The sequence below is a fragment of the Protopterus annectens genome, chromosome 8.part0, assembly GCF_019279795.1.
Source record: "Protopterus annectens isolate FY-2018-M chromosome 8.part0, PAN1.0, whole genome shotgun sequence".
Taxonomy (NCBI): domain Eukaryota; kingdom Metazoa; phylum Chordata; order Ceratodontiformes; family Protopteridae; genus Protopterus; species Protopterus annectens.
The window spans coordinates 1,764,459,224-1,764,476,737 of record NC_056741.1 but is presented as its reverse complement, the minus strand read 5'-3'; positions in this window follow the sequence as shown (position 1 = coordinate 1,764,476,737).

Here is a 17,514-nt window from a genome sequence, read left to right as displayed (position 1 = left end):
TTTGAACTTAGAGTGCATTGCTTTCACACCATGCAGAACCAGTCCAGACAACACAGACCTTCCTTCCTTTCAAATGTTGCTGCATTAATGGTTACTAGTTATTAGTACTGGTAAAGGACCTGAACGGTAAGGTGAGTGGCAGACAAACCTGAAGTGTGTGTGTGTGTGTGTGTGTGTGTGTGTGTGTGTGTGTGTGTGTGTGTGTGTGTGTGTGTGCGTGTGTGTGCGTGTGTGCTTGCATGTGTGTGTGCGTGTGTGTGCGTGTGTGTGTGTGTGTGTGTTTTTAGTACAACAGACATGCATACAGATTTTAAACACTGGAACTTGAATGGGTTGCTTTTGTGTCATGCTTTACCGTATCAGGCAACAAACCTTTCTTCTTTTGAAGCACTACAACATTAATGGCTTCAACTAGTGCTTTGCCTGAAACATACAGCAACTGGACAACAGATGTGAAGTGTGTGTGTATAGTTCCTCATGCTCAAATGCTGTACCTTGTTTATAGAAAACAGGAGCTTTAATCCTCTACACAAACTACCTTTCATTAGAGGTGCATTTTCAAGGAATGGGAGTTTGAATACACTTTCATGGGATGTCAGATTCAGTACATTTTCAAGTAATGTGAGACTCAGCACATTTTCAAAGAATTGCTGGTTTCAAGGGAAGATAAGTTTACTGTTGCTCACATACCTCTCAACCTCATAGAGCAATAAATCTGGACAAAGCCATAAATAAAAGTGGGACAAAGGTCCAAAAATAGGGACATTTTTTAAATATTGATCTTACAAACTTACAAAATTGATAGAATAGCAGTTTTTGCATTAACATGCATTTTCTAAAGGGTATGAAGTCTGAAACTCAATTGTCTATCATTATTTTCTAACTATAATATTAATGATTTGCCAATAATTTGCCAGAAAGCCACAATTTTATGAAAAACGGACCAAAATTATAAGGCAAAATCTGGACATTCTTTAAAAATCTGTAAAGTTGAGAGGTATGGTTGCACATGTTAAGTCTGTTTTTAACTTGCAATTGTTTTGTTTAGCAAATGGTCATAAGTGTTTGTGCTATAAAATTTGTAAGCATTGATAGTAACACAACGGGTAGCACACTTGCTTCTGGGGCACAAGGCTGTGGGTTCTACTTGTCTCCCATACCCCAAAGGTGGATTGTTGATACTGTGGTGCACTTAAAGGGAGGGATAGTAGTGTGTTGCACTCTTGAGTGTGTCCTTCTTTGGATGAGAAGCTTAGTATCTATGAACTTGTTGTTGGTTTGCCAGCCATTCCTAATTGCAATATTACCAGCTTACCAATTTTTTTAATGTAACATACATAGGCAATTTATTCTTCAATGGCACCAGGCACTGAGTTTGTTAATGAAACAATGAAATGTAAAGTTGTTTGCCAGCAGCAACAGCTTCATTAGTTACTTTAATGTGGAATTATTCAAATGACTTTTATTTCTGCAGAGATTATGTATATTGACTGATATTTGTGGATTGTAATGACAGACGTTTGAGTGAGCTTTTATGATTAAAATGTTCTGAAATCGGTCATTTTTTATTGGTTTATACATGTTGTTTCATTGCTTACTAGAAAAATGTTTAAAACTGCAAAATTAAAACATACTCTAAGTGGTGCTGTATTATACAAGGAATATAACTTAATATAATCAGGATGTGCATCAAAGTAAACATGCATGTATGCGTGGTCCTAAAAATATGTACAAGGAGCTTGTGATTTGAAAACAGCCCAAAGGTAAACTTAATCTGCCACTTGCCAGATTTATTTAATTTGAATGTGCGTTTCAGTGCCATTTCAATGAATGTTAGTTTCAAGGGCAGAGAAGTTTATTGTTCATGCTAAGTTTGTTTCTTTGTGAGACTATTTTGTTTAGCAAATGGCTATTAGTGTTTGTGCTATAAAATTTGAAATAAAAGTTTTAAATTAAATCTAAATATCTATAATCATTGTAGAATTAAAGAAGAAAATATGTACACAGACAGGTTTGAACAATGTTTATGGTAAGTGGAGAGAAATAGCCAAGTAATGGGACACTGGAATGAATGGGGCTGCTATGAAGGGAGGCGAGCTACTGTGTGTGTGTGTGTGTGTGTGTGTGTGTGTGTGTGTGTGTGTGTGTGTGTGTGTGTGTGTGTGATGGTCTGATCCATTAACCTGTGTAAGGACCCATTTGACCATGATCTGGCTCTGTCCCACATTATCATGTAGCACTTTTGGTCTTTGTCTTCCCCTATGCTACACAATTTTCCTCCTCTTTTTAGGTTGGCAGTATGTATTCAAATATGCAAATAGACTGCCAGAATCAGAAATTGTCCCCATTGCATGCCAGACTGAGTTTCTTTCCTTAGTAATATTTTTTTTGTTTATGCTGTCATTTACTCAAAATGTTGGCAGAAAGCTCTAAAATGTACCTCAGAGCATTTAGAACCCTATGGCTTCTGGGGTCCTAGTGGCCACCACAGACTCCAAGCTTGAGATATTTCCTCCACAGTTATTATAGTGCAGTCTTTGCAGGTTGCCAGCTAAAGGAATGAAACAAAAAGCTGATGAGTAAAGAAAGAGAAAAAAGTAATCCAGATGTTGTGGAATTGCCAGGATTTGGTTAGAGACAGGTGGCCAAGCCAGACAGGAATTATCACCCTAGGGTAAACATGATACATGTGGCATTTACTTGCTTTCTGTAGTTCAGTGTTCAGAGTGATATATACATTTCCAGATATGTAAAACATAGAAGAAAATAACAGGTGAGTGTATTAAAAAAGTCAAACTACTGGTATTCATGTTTGGTGAGAATTAGCTCTCCCATCTATATTGGTTCTTGATCCACCACTGTCATGTACAAAGCTAACACTTTTTCCTCTCAGTTCACCTGTTGAATTACTCTTGCTTGGCATAATTTAGAGTAATTATGACTCACTCAACAAGGAAGAAGATGCACCATGGCAAACTCTGCCTTTTAAAGCGATTTCCCACTGTTTTCTATTCTCAGTTTTGCACCACAGCATGCAGTGCAAAAACTGCTGAACAGCACCTCTGTTTGTGTGTTTAAGTTGTATATATTTGATATAACTTACAGGCACTTTTTATTCAGAGGCAGTTACTTCTTAACCATATTTTCATAAAGGTGGTTTAAATGTAATTTCTTGAGGCAGTCAATGTAACAATGGTCTTTGCTGTAAGACTGTTCTCCCTGGCACACCCTGTACAAGTCTGCATCCAAGTAGCAGAAGTGTTAAACACTCAGTTATTATTTAGTACTGATAATGAGTCATAATTGCAAGCCATTAGCTAACCACAGTTCTGTACACTCGCTCTTATACTGCTAGGGAGTGTGTAAGCCATTGTAGAGGTCCTCACACCATGTTTAGTTACCCAGCACTTGAAGCAGATAGAATGATTAAAAAATGATAATGAACTGACACCTGACTTACATATTCCACATGTCCAGAGGGGTTAATCTACATGATATAAGCACAACCTAGTAGGGAAGATTGCTTGGATAGACCAACTGCTCCAAAACGTAAGATGCTGTTGTTTGACTGAGTTAAATTGCTGCAATTGCATTCTTCTGGGAGAAGTTTATTATAATTCCTGTATATGTTGTGTTCTTTACAAGTAATACTTGCAGTTATGATTTTATATGTTTTCTTAGAAAATTAAGTGGTATGCACTTTTTCCAGTTGCGTTTGTAATAAATGTATAAAACTTGCTATTGCAATGACCTCAACTTACATTATACAGATTTATGAAAACATTTCTCTGAAGATATGAACACAGTTCTAACTTAGGAGAAGTTGCAGTGTTAAAGTGATATTTCAGAAAATGTTCGCTGATATGGTTGTTGTATATGCCTGACATAAACCATTAAAAAATTGTGTTCTTGTCATTTATGGTTGCTGGGTTAGAGGGGGTTTGATGGTTTTATTTGTAGGAGGTCTTGGATTTTATTACATAAATGAGTGCTGTCTACTCTTTGAAATCTTTTTATAAGGAAGATTTAACAGTTGCTATTACAATAATAATTGACTTGTATTACAAACAAAAGTTGTGCTCTGCCAACATCCTTACGATTGTTAACAATGTCTGACTATAGAATGCTATTTTATTTTAAAAAAGTGATTTCATACATTTGTTTTATTGAGAATGTTGTTATATATTCTAGACATAAATAATTCCTTTCCCCTTAATGAGTTCTGTTATTGTCAAGGGGATTTTACAGTTATGAAAGTGACAGGTTTATTCTTATATATTTATTACTTAGAAGTTTTTAAAGAAGATGCCTGAATAAATGCTGTTATTCTGCCCAGTGTAGATTATCTTGTAAGCACATAGCCCCTGTTGATTTGTGAGATAGCTATTTTTTTTACTACAGTACAAGTATATTAAAATATATAATATGGGTTATGTAACACGTCTGATAATTTTTTCTCGTATTTCTTCTTTGTTGGTGTTATATTGCTACAATCACAGATTAGCCAGCTCCAGCACTGTGGAGCTCCTAATGCCTGACGTCAAAGTATTGGTAGCCTCTGGCGATGATGGCAGTGATCTAGACACACAATTTGGTGTTGCTGAGGTTATGTCTGATACTGAGGTTGTGGTTCCCACATCCCCTCCCTAGAGTCTGGACATAGTAAGTATACTTATGCATACCCATGACACAGATCCCTTTGAGTTAGGACAGGTTGAGAGTGACATGGTTGATTAAGGTAATGTGTTTACTCCAGTAGCAGAATAGGTGGAGTCTTCACCTGACCATCATGAGGGTGCAGTACCATGTTGTGGTGTCAGTAGATTTACATAGAACAGTCATGCTTTCTACCCTCTCCTGATGCAGGTATATCACTAAGAGGCACCCAACATATAAGTAGGGTCATTGTGGAGGCAAAGACAAGTTCTGCATGGGCCTAGGAAGAGGCAGACAGAGCACTGCATATCATGCATGCTGAGATGCAAGACTGCCTGAACCATGTGTGTGCAAGTCTTTAGACCAGATAAATGACACGCTGGATTGTGCAGTGTCTATTCTGGAATGTTTGCTAGGGGTGGGACAGCATCCATGTGGATGAAGATCCACTCCATCATCAGATGTTAGCCGACATGTCCATACCAGATCTGTTCTCATAGTGGTACTGCTTCCACTACTCCATAAGTGCTTGAGGTCTACACACCCAGAAGTGGTAGACCATGTGGTTATGGATATAGTCATGGAAGAGCTCATCCAGCAGCCATTGTTCATGTTCAGGTAGCAAACCAACATCAAGCCAGTGTCATGGAACTAACAGTACAACTCCCCGAAGATGTAGATCATGTGATTGTGGTCAGCAGGGTTGAACTAAATCTTCACACATACACAGTTCATCCATGTCCAGAATGCCAGGGTTTAGTGCTAATGCAACCATGTTGGTCATGTTCCAGCAGAACCACACACACAGTACACCTCATCTTTCCTGTGCCAATTCTCACAAACACACAAGTATATAAATATTTAATATTTGACTTCTTTACATCCACTGCTTCTGGCCCTGACAATGCGTTCTTGCAATTATCCTTATTTCTCACTCACATACATACGCAGAAAACATTTTCCATTTACTTATATATGATATTCTAGTAGTTGGCTTTCTTGTTTCCATTAATACCTGCTGCACCTCCTCAGAAAACAGGTGCCTGAAAGATATTAAGACCCTATCATTCAGGCAGTTAACTGAAGTTGTTTGGTTGGGATGTATCAAACAACCCTGCTCTTGTGTGAGTGGATCCAGTCTGTGAGAAAGCTTGTGGTAACATCCCCTGGCAAATTCCAAAAGAAGGGAGAACCACTGTTATCTGGGACAGAAGGGAGACACCACAATGATCTTTGGGGATTCTTTCTGAATCTTCAGAAGTGCACTGGGTATCAACAGAAAGGGAAGAAAAACATACAGGAACATTCCTGTACAACAAAAAGAAAAGGCATCTGTCTTCCAGGCTTTCTTGCATGGAGTCCTTGACCAGAATTTTGCTAGCTGAGAGGAGACAAAAAGGTCTACTTGAGAAACTTGGAAGATCCCTTGACCTAGTTTCCATTTGTGAGGATTTACATTTGTCTTGCCCAGCTTGTCTGACACAGTTTTTCTCAGATAGAATGTAGGATGTCTGTAGAGTGAGATTATGCTGCAAAGCTGTATGCCAAGCTAATATGTCTAGTCTACATAGGGGATAAAGTCTGGTTCCCTCTTGCTTGTTTATGTACCACATTACTGTGGTACTGCTGTAACAACGTTAAGTGATCCAGGGGAATAGAAATGATTCATGTATAAGGACAATCATGTCATTTATGTTTTTTTGCTTCTGTCTGTCTTTGTTGCCTCGGATACCTTGCACTTTTATCAACACTGACACTGCTCCCCAAGCAATTCCAAGGCATCTGTGGTTACTGACTACTTTACAGCTGGAGGAGAGTAGAGCAGACCTGGATCCAGGGATATCTGTTGTCTCCACCAACTGATTTATCTTCTAACAAATTCTTGAACTGAAATATAAAAAGACAAAGGCGGTTGGTGCTGGGACCAAAGAGGATACAGATATTATTGTAGCTTTCTCATGTGAAATCTTGCCAGGAGCATTAAGAATCATAGATGGTATGAGACCCAGACTCCTGATTATTCCCCTGCAGTGACTGAAGGACTGAATTATGAGTGAAAAAGCCTTGGAATACTTCTAAATATAGATCTATTTTTATCCTTTGTAAGAAAAACTTCTTGTACTGAGGCATGCAGTAGACAGCCCAGGAATGCAATCCAGTGTGACAGAGTCAAAAAAAGACTTCTGAATGTTCTGTTGGAATCCCAGTCTCTATAGAACATCTTTCACCTAAATAAGAGATTTCTGACACTTTGAAAAAGACTCCTTGCAAAGATAAGCAAGTCATTAAATAACAAAAACTGTGGATACCCAGCAGGAACTAGATACATTGTGAACACTCTTGGAGCAGTAGATAGCCTGAAGTGTAAGGCAGCGAACTGATAATGTGATCCAGACACATAAAACCTTAAAAAATGCATGAAAGCTGGATGACTAGGAGTGTGATGACAAGCATCTTTTAAATCTAAGGTTACTAGAAAATCTCATATGAGGAAGAGGAGTAACAGCTTGTGAACTAAAGTAATTTTGAACTTGGGTATCATCGCATATCAGTTTAGGAAAGAAAGGTCCAGAACTGGTCTCTTTGCATTTTCTTTCTTTGGTACTAAATGCATTTTTTAACCTTTCCTAGCTTGGATGGAGGAACTGTTTCTATTAACCACTGAGACAGCATGTGCTATAGGACAGGAGGGAACATAAGCATTTGGTCTGCTGAATGAGGATTAATTCCCTGGAAAGGAGGAATTTCTTCCCATTGGCATCCATAATCTTAATGAATCAGTCTCAGAACCCATTTGTCTGAAACAATCTATTGCCAAAGACAGAAATGAAGAATCAGACTTTCTGGACACCATAATGGACTGATTGTGTGTGTGTGTGTGTGTGTGTGTGTGTGTGTGTGTGTGTGTGTGTGTGTGTGTGTGTGTGTGTGTACATATGTGTGTGTGTGTGCGAGTGTGTGTGTGTGTGTGTGTGTGTGTGTGTGTGTGTGTGTGTGTGTGTGTGTGTGTGTGTGTGTGTGTGTGTGTGTGTGTGTGTGTGTGTGTGTGTGTGTGTACATATGTGTGTGTGTGTGTGTGTGTGTGTGTGTGTGTGTGTGTGTGTGTGTGTGTGTGTGTGTGTGTGTCTGTGTGTGTGTGTGTGTGTGTGTGTGTGTGTGTGTGTGTGTGTGTGTGTGTGTCTGTGTTGCGAGATAATGCCCTTTATACCTGGCTAAAGCTTTGACAGAATCAAGCATAGCAGAAAAGTTAAATAAACTGGAAAAAACAGTATGTCACCCATTGGATAGCCAACTGTCTCATAGGTAGGATGCAGGAAATCAAAATAGGGAAAGTTACCTCCACAAAAAGACCAGTCACCAGTGGAGTCCCCCAGTGTTCTGCGATGGGACCTCTCTAGTTTTCCATCTATTTTTCTGAAATAAAAGCCAATACCAAAAGACTCTGAATGACTACGTTTGCAGATGACTGCAAGCTAGGAGCAGTCATTGAATACCTAAATGACTTAGCCATCCTGCAGGAAGGTTTGTCTCAAATAAGCAACTGTTGCCAAAGTCACAAACTGAAACTAAATACCAAAAAATGCATTATTGTATCCTTTAAAAAGTCATGTATCCCAGGGAACTGCCATATTGACAACACACTCCTATGAGTTGGCCCAGTTGTTCAGGATATAGGAACTTATGTGGACTGTGACCTAACTTTTAATCAACGTGTCCATCGTTATAAGAAAGTCCTTCTATATTGCACATCTTATAACCAAAGAGATTGTGTTGAGATCTAGGGATGTTATTGTCCCCATTTACTCATCCATCATAAAGATAGTCACTGAGTATAATGCCCCTTTGGAATGTATCCTTCTAGACACATGCAACAACTGGAGCATCCTCAGAGACATATTACTAAAAGGCCTAAACAATATGTCCTACATGGACTAACTCAAACCCTGTCACTATACTCAGTATCCTACAGACTGTTATGAGGTGCCCTCTATCTGGCATACAAGGCATCTTTCAAATGTGACCTAATATTGATGGGATTACTGCACATCAGCAAGCCAAACCACATCAGAAATACTCAGTCTATGGATGTAAACCTATTCGGCAGTACCAACAGAATGGTTTGTGGGGACAGGTAAATATCTTGCAGAGGATACCTTTGCTTTGTAACAGACTCCTCATCCACATAAAACAAAGCTCATCCCAGTCCATATTCAAACACAACTTTGATCTATGGATGTGAAACAGGAAAGCTACCCCTAGGGCTGCCCCCCCACCCCCATCCTAATAATGGAAAGAGGCAGCTCCTAGATGCTTTTTCACATGTATACATCCTCTCAAATTATCTATGGTATGATTCCAGTTATTCTTACTAGGGTTAATAAATTATTATTGACAATAGGATGGGTAAAGTCAGCTTATAACCAAATGTGGTAGGTTAATTTGAGCACAAAAATGGAAACTGGCTATTCTTAAAATGGCCCATGTGGGCAGATGACTAGAACTTATGAACCGATTACGTCAGTCTGCCTTATTTGACTGTCCTTTATTCGGGGGTTTGCTGGCAACATTCTTTTTGTGATTCTCCAGTCATTGTTTTCTAAAATCTGCTTGTCAGCATTTTGCTGAAACTGTATATTTTCTTTCTTGTCAAAAGTTGACAAGGGAGCAGAATTTTCTTTGGAAAATTTGTAGAAGGACGGCTGAAAAATCTGAGAGATTCTTTAACCTGTAGCATTAATTAAACTTTTCAATTGTTTTATCATCCTTGTCTGAAGGGAAGGATTAGAATTAACAAAATGCTTTGTAGCAGCTGGATTAATAAAACTTTAACTGCTGGGTCAGGTCTGGGATGAGTGCATAAAAACATGAAAGACTATGAAACTTTTTATATTCTATTGGCTTTCTTAAGTGCAGTAGTTTGACTATCACAGAATCCACAGGCTGAGACAAACACATCTTGCAATGCTAAAAGCACTGGGAGATGGGTGAATGTTCTGGGAATTCCAATTGTAACAGCTCATAGTATTTTCCAAGGGACTGAGAAACCCCAATGTTCTTCTACTGAAAACACTGGCACACTCCTGATGTAGTCTCAGAGAAAGAGAATCCCTTGCAGGGAGATTTGAATTTCATGGTTTATTCTGAGACTGAATTAGAAGTCTGAGGAAAATAACCTGTATCTGTTTCATAGATTCATACTAGGCTAATTGACCATGTGGGCCATTTTAAACCTAGCCAATTACCCCATGTAAGAATCAAACCTGCACCTTGTGCTTAGCCATTATACCAACCTCCATTTCATTTCTCTTCAGAGTCAATGTCTTGCATCTCTTAAGGAAAAAAGGAATCCTTTTTTTATTAGAAACCACTTGATAAGAAGGGTCAATCGCCTGTACAAGACCCTGGGCAACAATTAATAGTCTGCTGTTGTCCAATAGAACTGTTGCAGAAGTAGATACGTGTTTAGTTTTCTGTTTCTTTTAGACAAGAAAGTTGGGACAAACAGGATTATTAATGGCAGCTACAGCTTCCCCAAGGGTGGGTACAACATTCTGGCTAAGCAGGAGCACCTTCCCTGCCCCTTCTCCAAAGACTGACCAGAGTGGCTCTCCCTTGCCATTAAGGGGACCCTAACAGCCACAGAGAATGTGGCTTACTCCCAGTCCATAGTGGCTGTATGAACAACCCTAGAGAGATCCAGGAAAAAGATGAGTGTTCTGAGAAACAGCTTTGGCTACAATAGAGTCACCCAAATGCAGCTGGGCAAATTGCTAGCCTGCTGTGGTGGGAAAGGCTGTTTAGTTAACTTTTACTTTTTGTGGCTGGAAGAAGGACCGACCATGGGATTGGTAGTTTGTTCCAAGGTCAAGCTGAAAAAAGTGTTTCTTTCCCATAGAAACTAAGCAGCAGAAGTTGGTAAAAAAATATTTAGCAGTAACTTAATACACTTTATCATTCCCAAAAACTAATTTTAGTACAGTTTTTAAATAAAATAAGATAAACGAACTGGTAAGGACAAAGTGAAGCAGGATAAAAATACCAATAAAAACGTAGTTTATTCACAGGTGTCCAGACATAGATAAGCACATTCACTTAAAAAGCATCATCAGATCTTTAATACATTCACCTTTAAAACAAAGTAATATATATATATATATATATATATATATATATATATATATATATATATATATATATACAACTTCAGTATATGTATAGCCCAGTCAAAACTAACAACCAATTAAGGCATTTAAAGTGATACTATAGAAACAAAGAAAGAACCTATACTATATATTAAACACTAATCAATTCTACGTGCAGCACTTATTATGAACATATATACAATTATGATTGATACTGTTATGTATAGAAACTAGAGTATAGCATGTAAATATATGTCTTCTATCCCTCTATATGTATATATGTATAGATGTTACATAAAACTATATATATATATATATATATATATATATATATATATATATATATATATATAAACAAATATATACAAAATGTGAGTATATACAGAAAACTTGCATAAAGTAATAAAAAAATATGTATTAATAAAAAATAAATAAATAAAAACTAATGTTTAACCTATTATACTATCATGAACAACGAGGCTATAGAAAACATTTTTATACTACTCAATGTTCATAGTAAGTATTTTATGTTCCTACGTCTTCTTAATACTGGTTTAATGGATGCCCTTTCATTGAGTCCCATAACTTTGTCTGCTCTTAATTTTATAATCCAATTGCCCTCTCTACACTCTGTGTAGTTCCTGATGTCTCCTTCATGAGTGCTAGGAATTATGACTTCTAGGGCTCTGAATAAAAACCTATGTGTGTCCCCATGTTGTACAATATGCTTAGCTAATGCATTATGTACTGAGCCCTTCTTGATGTGATAAATATGCTCACGTATCCCGTCTCTGAAAGTCCTATTAGTTTTCCCAACATAAAAAGAGGAACAGGTCTGGCACACAGCCAAATAAACCAAATGAGATGTCATGCAGTTAGCTGTCACTGATGTTTTAAACTTCTTAAGTAAATCTGGATGTAAGAATTCACTATTTGTATCTATATAAGTGCAGAAATTGCATTGGCCACATGATTCAGTGTGTCCAACATCAGATGACACATCTTTATTTTTGGGATAGCACAATAGCCTTTTTAAATTCTCCTTGTTCCTATACAAAAAATGTGGTTTCTCTCCAACTATCTTTTTTAAACTGTCATCTGTTTGTAAAACAGACCAATGTATGGTTATAATGTCTTTAATTTCTGTATGGTCAGAAGTGAAAAATGATGGAATCTTAACAAGGGATGGAGTGGAAGTAATACCTGTGGTGTTATTGATTACTATGGGTCCAAAGTAAGGGGCAGCTACATCTTGCCATAGGGCAAGAACCATACATAATTGTTCTATAATTTCTGCTTCTTTTTAGCCTCTCCCTTCCAACTTCATTTTGAGGCTATCCAATTCATGTGCCAATCCAGCATCTGAAGGATTCAATCTAGAGGCCCTAACGCCCTGACCCTTAATGATGTTCCTAAATACATATGTGGGGTGCATACTAGACCTCAATAAAAGTGTGTTACTATAACATGGTTTCCGATATATACCAGTGTTAATCAATCCACATGGTAATTTCTCTATATACAAATCTAAAAAATCTATCCTGGTACATGATTTATTCATAGTAAACTTTAAAAAATCTGTTAAACTATTCATTTTTAACAACAGTGTATCCAACTGCTGCATTTGGCCATGCCATAAAACAAACAGGTCATCGACAAAGAGTCGATAGAACTTAACGTGTTCTCTAAATTCGGTGACCTGAAATAAGATGGTTTCCTCCCAATGTGCCAAGAACATGTTCGCATAACTGTTCGCACATGGGGTGCCCATGGCCACGCCATCTTACTGCCTATATATGTTGTCACCAAACATAAACAGGTTATTCTCCAACACAAGTTCTAGAAAACAGGAAATCAAATCTGTCTGTACTACCGAATATTCACTATGTCCTTTCAAGTATTCTACTATATACTGAACACCTAATTCATTCGGGATAATAGTGAAAGGGATTGGACATCAAATGTAACAAAAATCATGTCTTCAATATTGCCTATTCCTTTCAGACAATCATATAATTCAATAAGAAACTGCTTTGTATCTCTAAGTACATGACAATTACTATTCAAAATCGGTCTCAAATGTTTCTCTACATATACTGATAAATGCTCTGTGACCCATCCACCACCAGCAACAATTGGTCTCATGGGAGGGTCATGTGTATTCTTATGAATCTTGTGAAGGCCATGTATCACAGGAATGAAGAGAGCTTTAATTAACAAATATTCAAATAGTTCCTTGTTAATGACACCACCTTTATACATGTGCAGCAACATGTCCATGACGTACCTTATTATTTCTTGAACTTGTTCTCTTGTAACTATTTTATAATATCTGTCTTTTAGGAGACTGTCCATGGAGCTCACGTCGTGACTGGTATCCATGACTACTACTCTACCTCCCTTATCAGCAGGCCCAATTATAATGGAGGATTCTGATTGTAAATGTTTCAAACACTGCCTCTCTTTATAATTGAGATTATCCTTTCGTCCATATGTTTTACATCTGTTCAGGTTATCATAATATTCATAAAGTTCCTCTTCAGTGAGTTTAAAATATGCCTCAACTAAAGGATGGTTTGTTGGAACAAATTGACTTAGACTTCTAAAATTAAGTTGTTTATTACCCTGCATATTCATAGTGCTTATATCTTGTTGACCAAAAATTAATTTCAACATGACATTCCTACAAAAGACTTTCAAGTCTGTAATGGTGTCTGCTAAGTTGCTATAGCTTCTGGGGATGAAGCTCAGACCTTTATTCAATAAGCTTATTTCATCTTGAGAAAGTATGTATGTAGAAATATTGCAGATCAGCGAGTCCAACCCTTCCCCCATATTTACCTGATGCCCCGTTTCATCAGTGAGGATTGTGTGCATAGAACTACTGCACTTCAATGATTGTTGCCCTTCCCCCACATTTTCTTGATGGTCCGGTGGGGTAAAAACTCCCCTGAATGTTTCCTTTTTTGTCGACCACGACTCATGGAGCGTGCTCTTCTCATCCCTTTGTCTATTCGAACTGGCAGGAGAAAAGGGATGTCACCTACACTACTAAGGCTATCAGTAGTTTTATTAAAGACTTTCGGTCTGACAACCACCTGTGTTGTAGGAGTGGGTTGATTCTTCACCACCCGTACTTCAGGGTATAAATTCCCTGCCTTAAATGCAGTAGTTGCTGCATCCGGGATTATACCTATGCCTTCATTACTGGCTTGTACGCCAGATTCAACCAAAGCTTTATCTGTTGTTACTACTTCCTCATGTACCTTCCTATGTTTACCAGTATCATTAGTATTGTCTGTACTCAGCAACTCGTGAATATCATTGTTGTTATTCGTATTATCATCATGAACATTTAAATTGTTATTTGTATTACTAACACGGTCCTTAAAAGGACCAGATGCCTTGTATGCCAGGTATAGATTGCGTCTCAGTAATCTGTAGCAGGCTAAGAATAGAGATAGGGGTTTAAGGCAATACATATATGACTCCCCTGGTAAGAAACCTTTATGAGACCATTCCAACTGTTGCATAGGTCTGGTCAAGTACACGCTGATGAAGGCATTATACTCAATGATGGGTCTAATAAGGGCCACTTAAAGTGAGACTATGACTTCCTTGGACTTGGATGCCATGCCCTTACTTATAAGTTGGGTTTCACAGAATGTTTTACTTACTATCTTGGCCATGCATTGGTCAAAGGCAAGATTACTTTCTACTTATGTTCCCAGATTCCTGACTACAGGATCAAATCTTAGAGATGTGTTATTGATGGAGTAATTAGTGTGGGTGGCTGTTTTCCCAAAAGGTATTGAGCTTTATTCTGTAACTTTGGCACCAGTCAGTTGTTTGTTTTAGACCCCCTTCTAAGATGTTTATGCCATGGGTGAAATCTATTATAGCTCCCAATTTTGCAATAATCTGCAAACTTGGTTAGCCAAAGGCCCTTGACATCAGTCTTTAACTTCAAACAGTAGATGCCAAATAGGACTGGCCCCAACACGGAGCTCTGAGGTACCCATGGGTCCTGTCTCTGAACCAGCTGGCAATCCAATGAGTTATACAGGGTTTTACACTCAGTTCAGTGAGTTTGCCAACTATACTCAAGTTGGGTTTAGCATCAATTGTCTTAGCCAGGTCCAGATAGGCAGTATGCACCCTTTTCCCCTCATCCATTGCCTTAGTGATCTTCTCAAAGAAGTCCACCAGGTTTTGTAGCCATGACCTTCCATTGCCAAAGCCAAATTAGGTTGGATCCAATGTTTGAAGGTTGCCTGTGCCTTTGCTGATAATTTCCATTCCAATTTGTTCTATGGCTTTGCATATTAGACTAGTCAGACTAATGTGTTTGTAGTTTCTGGGTTTTCTTTGATGGTCCACCCTTCTGAAGTCTAATAACATTTGAGTCCTTCAGTCTCTTGGTACAAATCATGTTTTGAAGCTGTAATTGAAAAGTGACTTGACTGGCCCTGATAGTTCATGTTTCAAGCAATATAGGGGCCATCCTGGGATATTGTTGGGGCCTATTGAGACTGTGTTTGTGGCTTTAGCAAGCACTGCCAGGACCTGCTCCCTGCTAATAGTTGGGGTAATGGTTAAGCTAGTAGGTATTTCATAAGAGGAAGTGGTGTGAAAGTGGGGGGGTGAAGTTTGAACTGAATTTGTCAGCCAGCAGATTCACTATGTCACTCTGTTCACTGAAGGTGGCACCACTGACTACCAGTTCGAGACACTGCTACATGCTGCCTTTGAGGTTACGGGCATAACTGTAGAAGGCCTCATGGTTATCTTTAGCCTGTGTGTGAGGCTATCTTGACCTTGTAATTGGCCTGGATGAACTTAATTAGTCCTCTTAGTTTCCTATTTAGTTTAATTAGAGAGATCTTATCTTTATGGGAGTTGCACTTCCTGATTTTAGCCACAACCTTTCCTTTTGTTATTTACCATATTAAGGTTAAAATTCCACCAGTGTGTTTTTTTTGGGGGGGTGCTTACTTATACTGGGTATAGCAGTTTTTATACAACAATTGACATGGCTCTATATGGTCTCTGTGAACAATTCTGCATAGCTTGCTGTGAACTTGGGGTTAGGTAGCTTAATAAGATGTAGTTTGCTTTGGAATAGTTCCTAACTGTTACAGGTTTTTCAGGGATTACTGAGCTGATTTTTATTTTGAATGAGACAGCTTTGTTGTCCAATCTCACCAGTAAGGATGTGACACTGGGGGGGGGGTGCAGCAGTCTCCCATATTGGTGAGTACAAGATTCAGCATGTCTGGTGGATGTGTGCATTATCTAGTCAATGGTATCTGTGCTATTAAATTCCAGAAATCATTGTGCTTGTGAGTTTGAGGCTGTATATGTTTCCTAGTCCATAGAAGGGTAGTTAAAGTTTCTCATGAATATGGTATTTGGTTTAATGGTGAGTGTCTGTAGAAGGTCAGATATGTGCAATGGGATTCTTGGAACATAGATGGTGACATATTGCTTGCTAGGATATGGTATGGGCCTTTGTCTATGGTGATTACACATAGATAAACTCCAGGGCATCATCCTATTTAACCAACCTAGACTTATACTTGTTGCTAATATATATGGAGAAACCTCCAGCTTTTAATCTTGTCTGTGCAGCTGATTGTCTAAATGTGTGGAAGGCACTACTGAAGTACTTTCTGTGGATTTAAAGCATGTCTTAAAAACAGCATAGATGTCCAGGGTGAGGAGAGCTTGTAAGGTGTGGAGTTTTTCTCTTAGGCTCCAAGCACTGAGCAGTAACACTTTTAGGTTTTTGGGGGTTTTATTTGCTAAGTCAGTAGGTTTGTTAGTTTGTCATTGCCTAAAAAAGGCTCTAAGGGGTGGATAATGTTTTAGCCAATATTCAGAAGTCTAGTGGAGACAGGTACAGACCATCCTTTGCAAAGCAACAAGGTTTGTTAACCATGTCCTCCCATGCTAACAATAATTGAGTCCCCCTGGAAAGACACCAACAACAAAGCCAATTATTGAAGTCAATAATTTCTGCTCATACTGTGGCATCATCCTTGGTGAAGGTAGAATGCTGCTCAATGTAAGGCACATACCTGAATGTGACACATAGAGAGTTCAATAATGTCGGTCTTCATATAGCACAGTGGGGTATGTTTCAGGTCATTAATGTCCACATGGACTATGATGGAATCGTACTGTTACCTGTTTTGTAATGAGTGTTCGGCATCAAGAAAGCTCTGAAGGGCTTAATGCCCAAACCTGTCTTTTAATCAGCTCAGTTCAAGCTGTCAAATGGTTTGTGCAAGTGAAAGTTTCCTTAAAGCTTTGGAAGCTGTCTGGCTGTTACATCCTAAGCAGGCTTTAATCCATATACCACAGGCTACTGCAGCATTTATTAATATGAAGAACATCCTGTGAGGTAAAAGACTGGAGTAAAGTCACCAGAGAGAAAGTGTGATTGCAGCTATTGAAGAGAAAACATATAGAAGGTAACACTCAGAGTGAGTAAAAGATGCAGAATGAAAAGCTCTAAAAGTTATGGCAGAAAGAAGGTGATAGGCAAAATGCACAGCAATTACATTCACATGATATGCAGTACTTTCCTTAGCTGTTGTTATAGCAATATGCAATAAGGAAAAGAGGAAAACTGTATTAAAACAGACAGGGGTCCAAAAGGAATAAAGGAAAACAGGAGTGCAAACAGCATGACACTGCAGATGGACAGTAG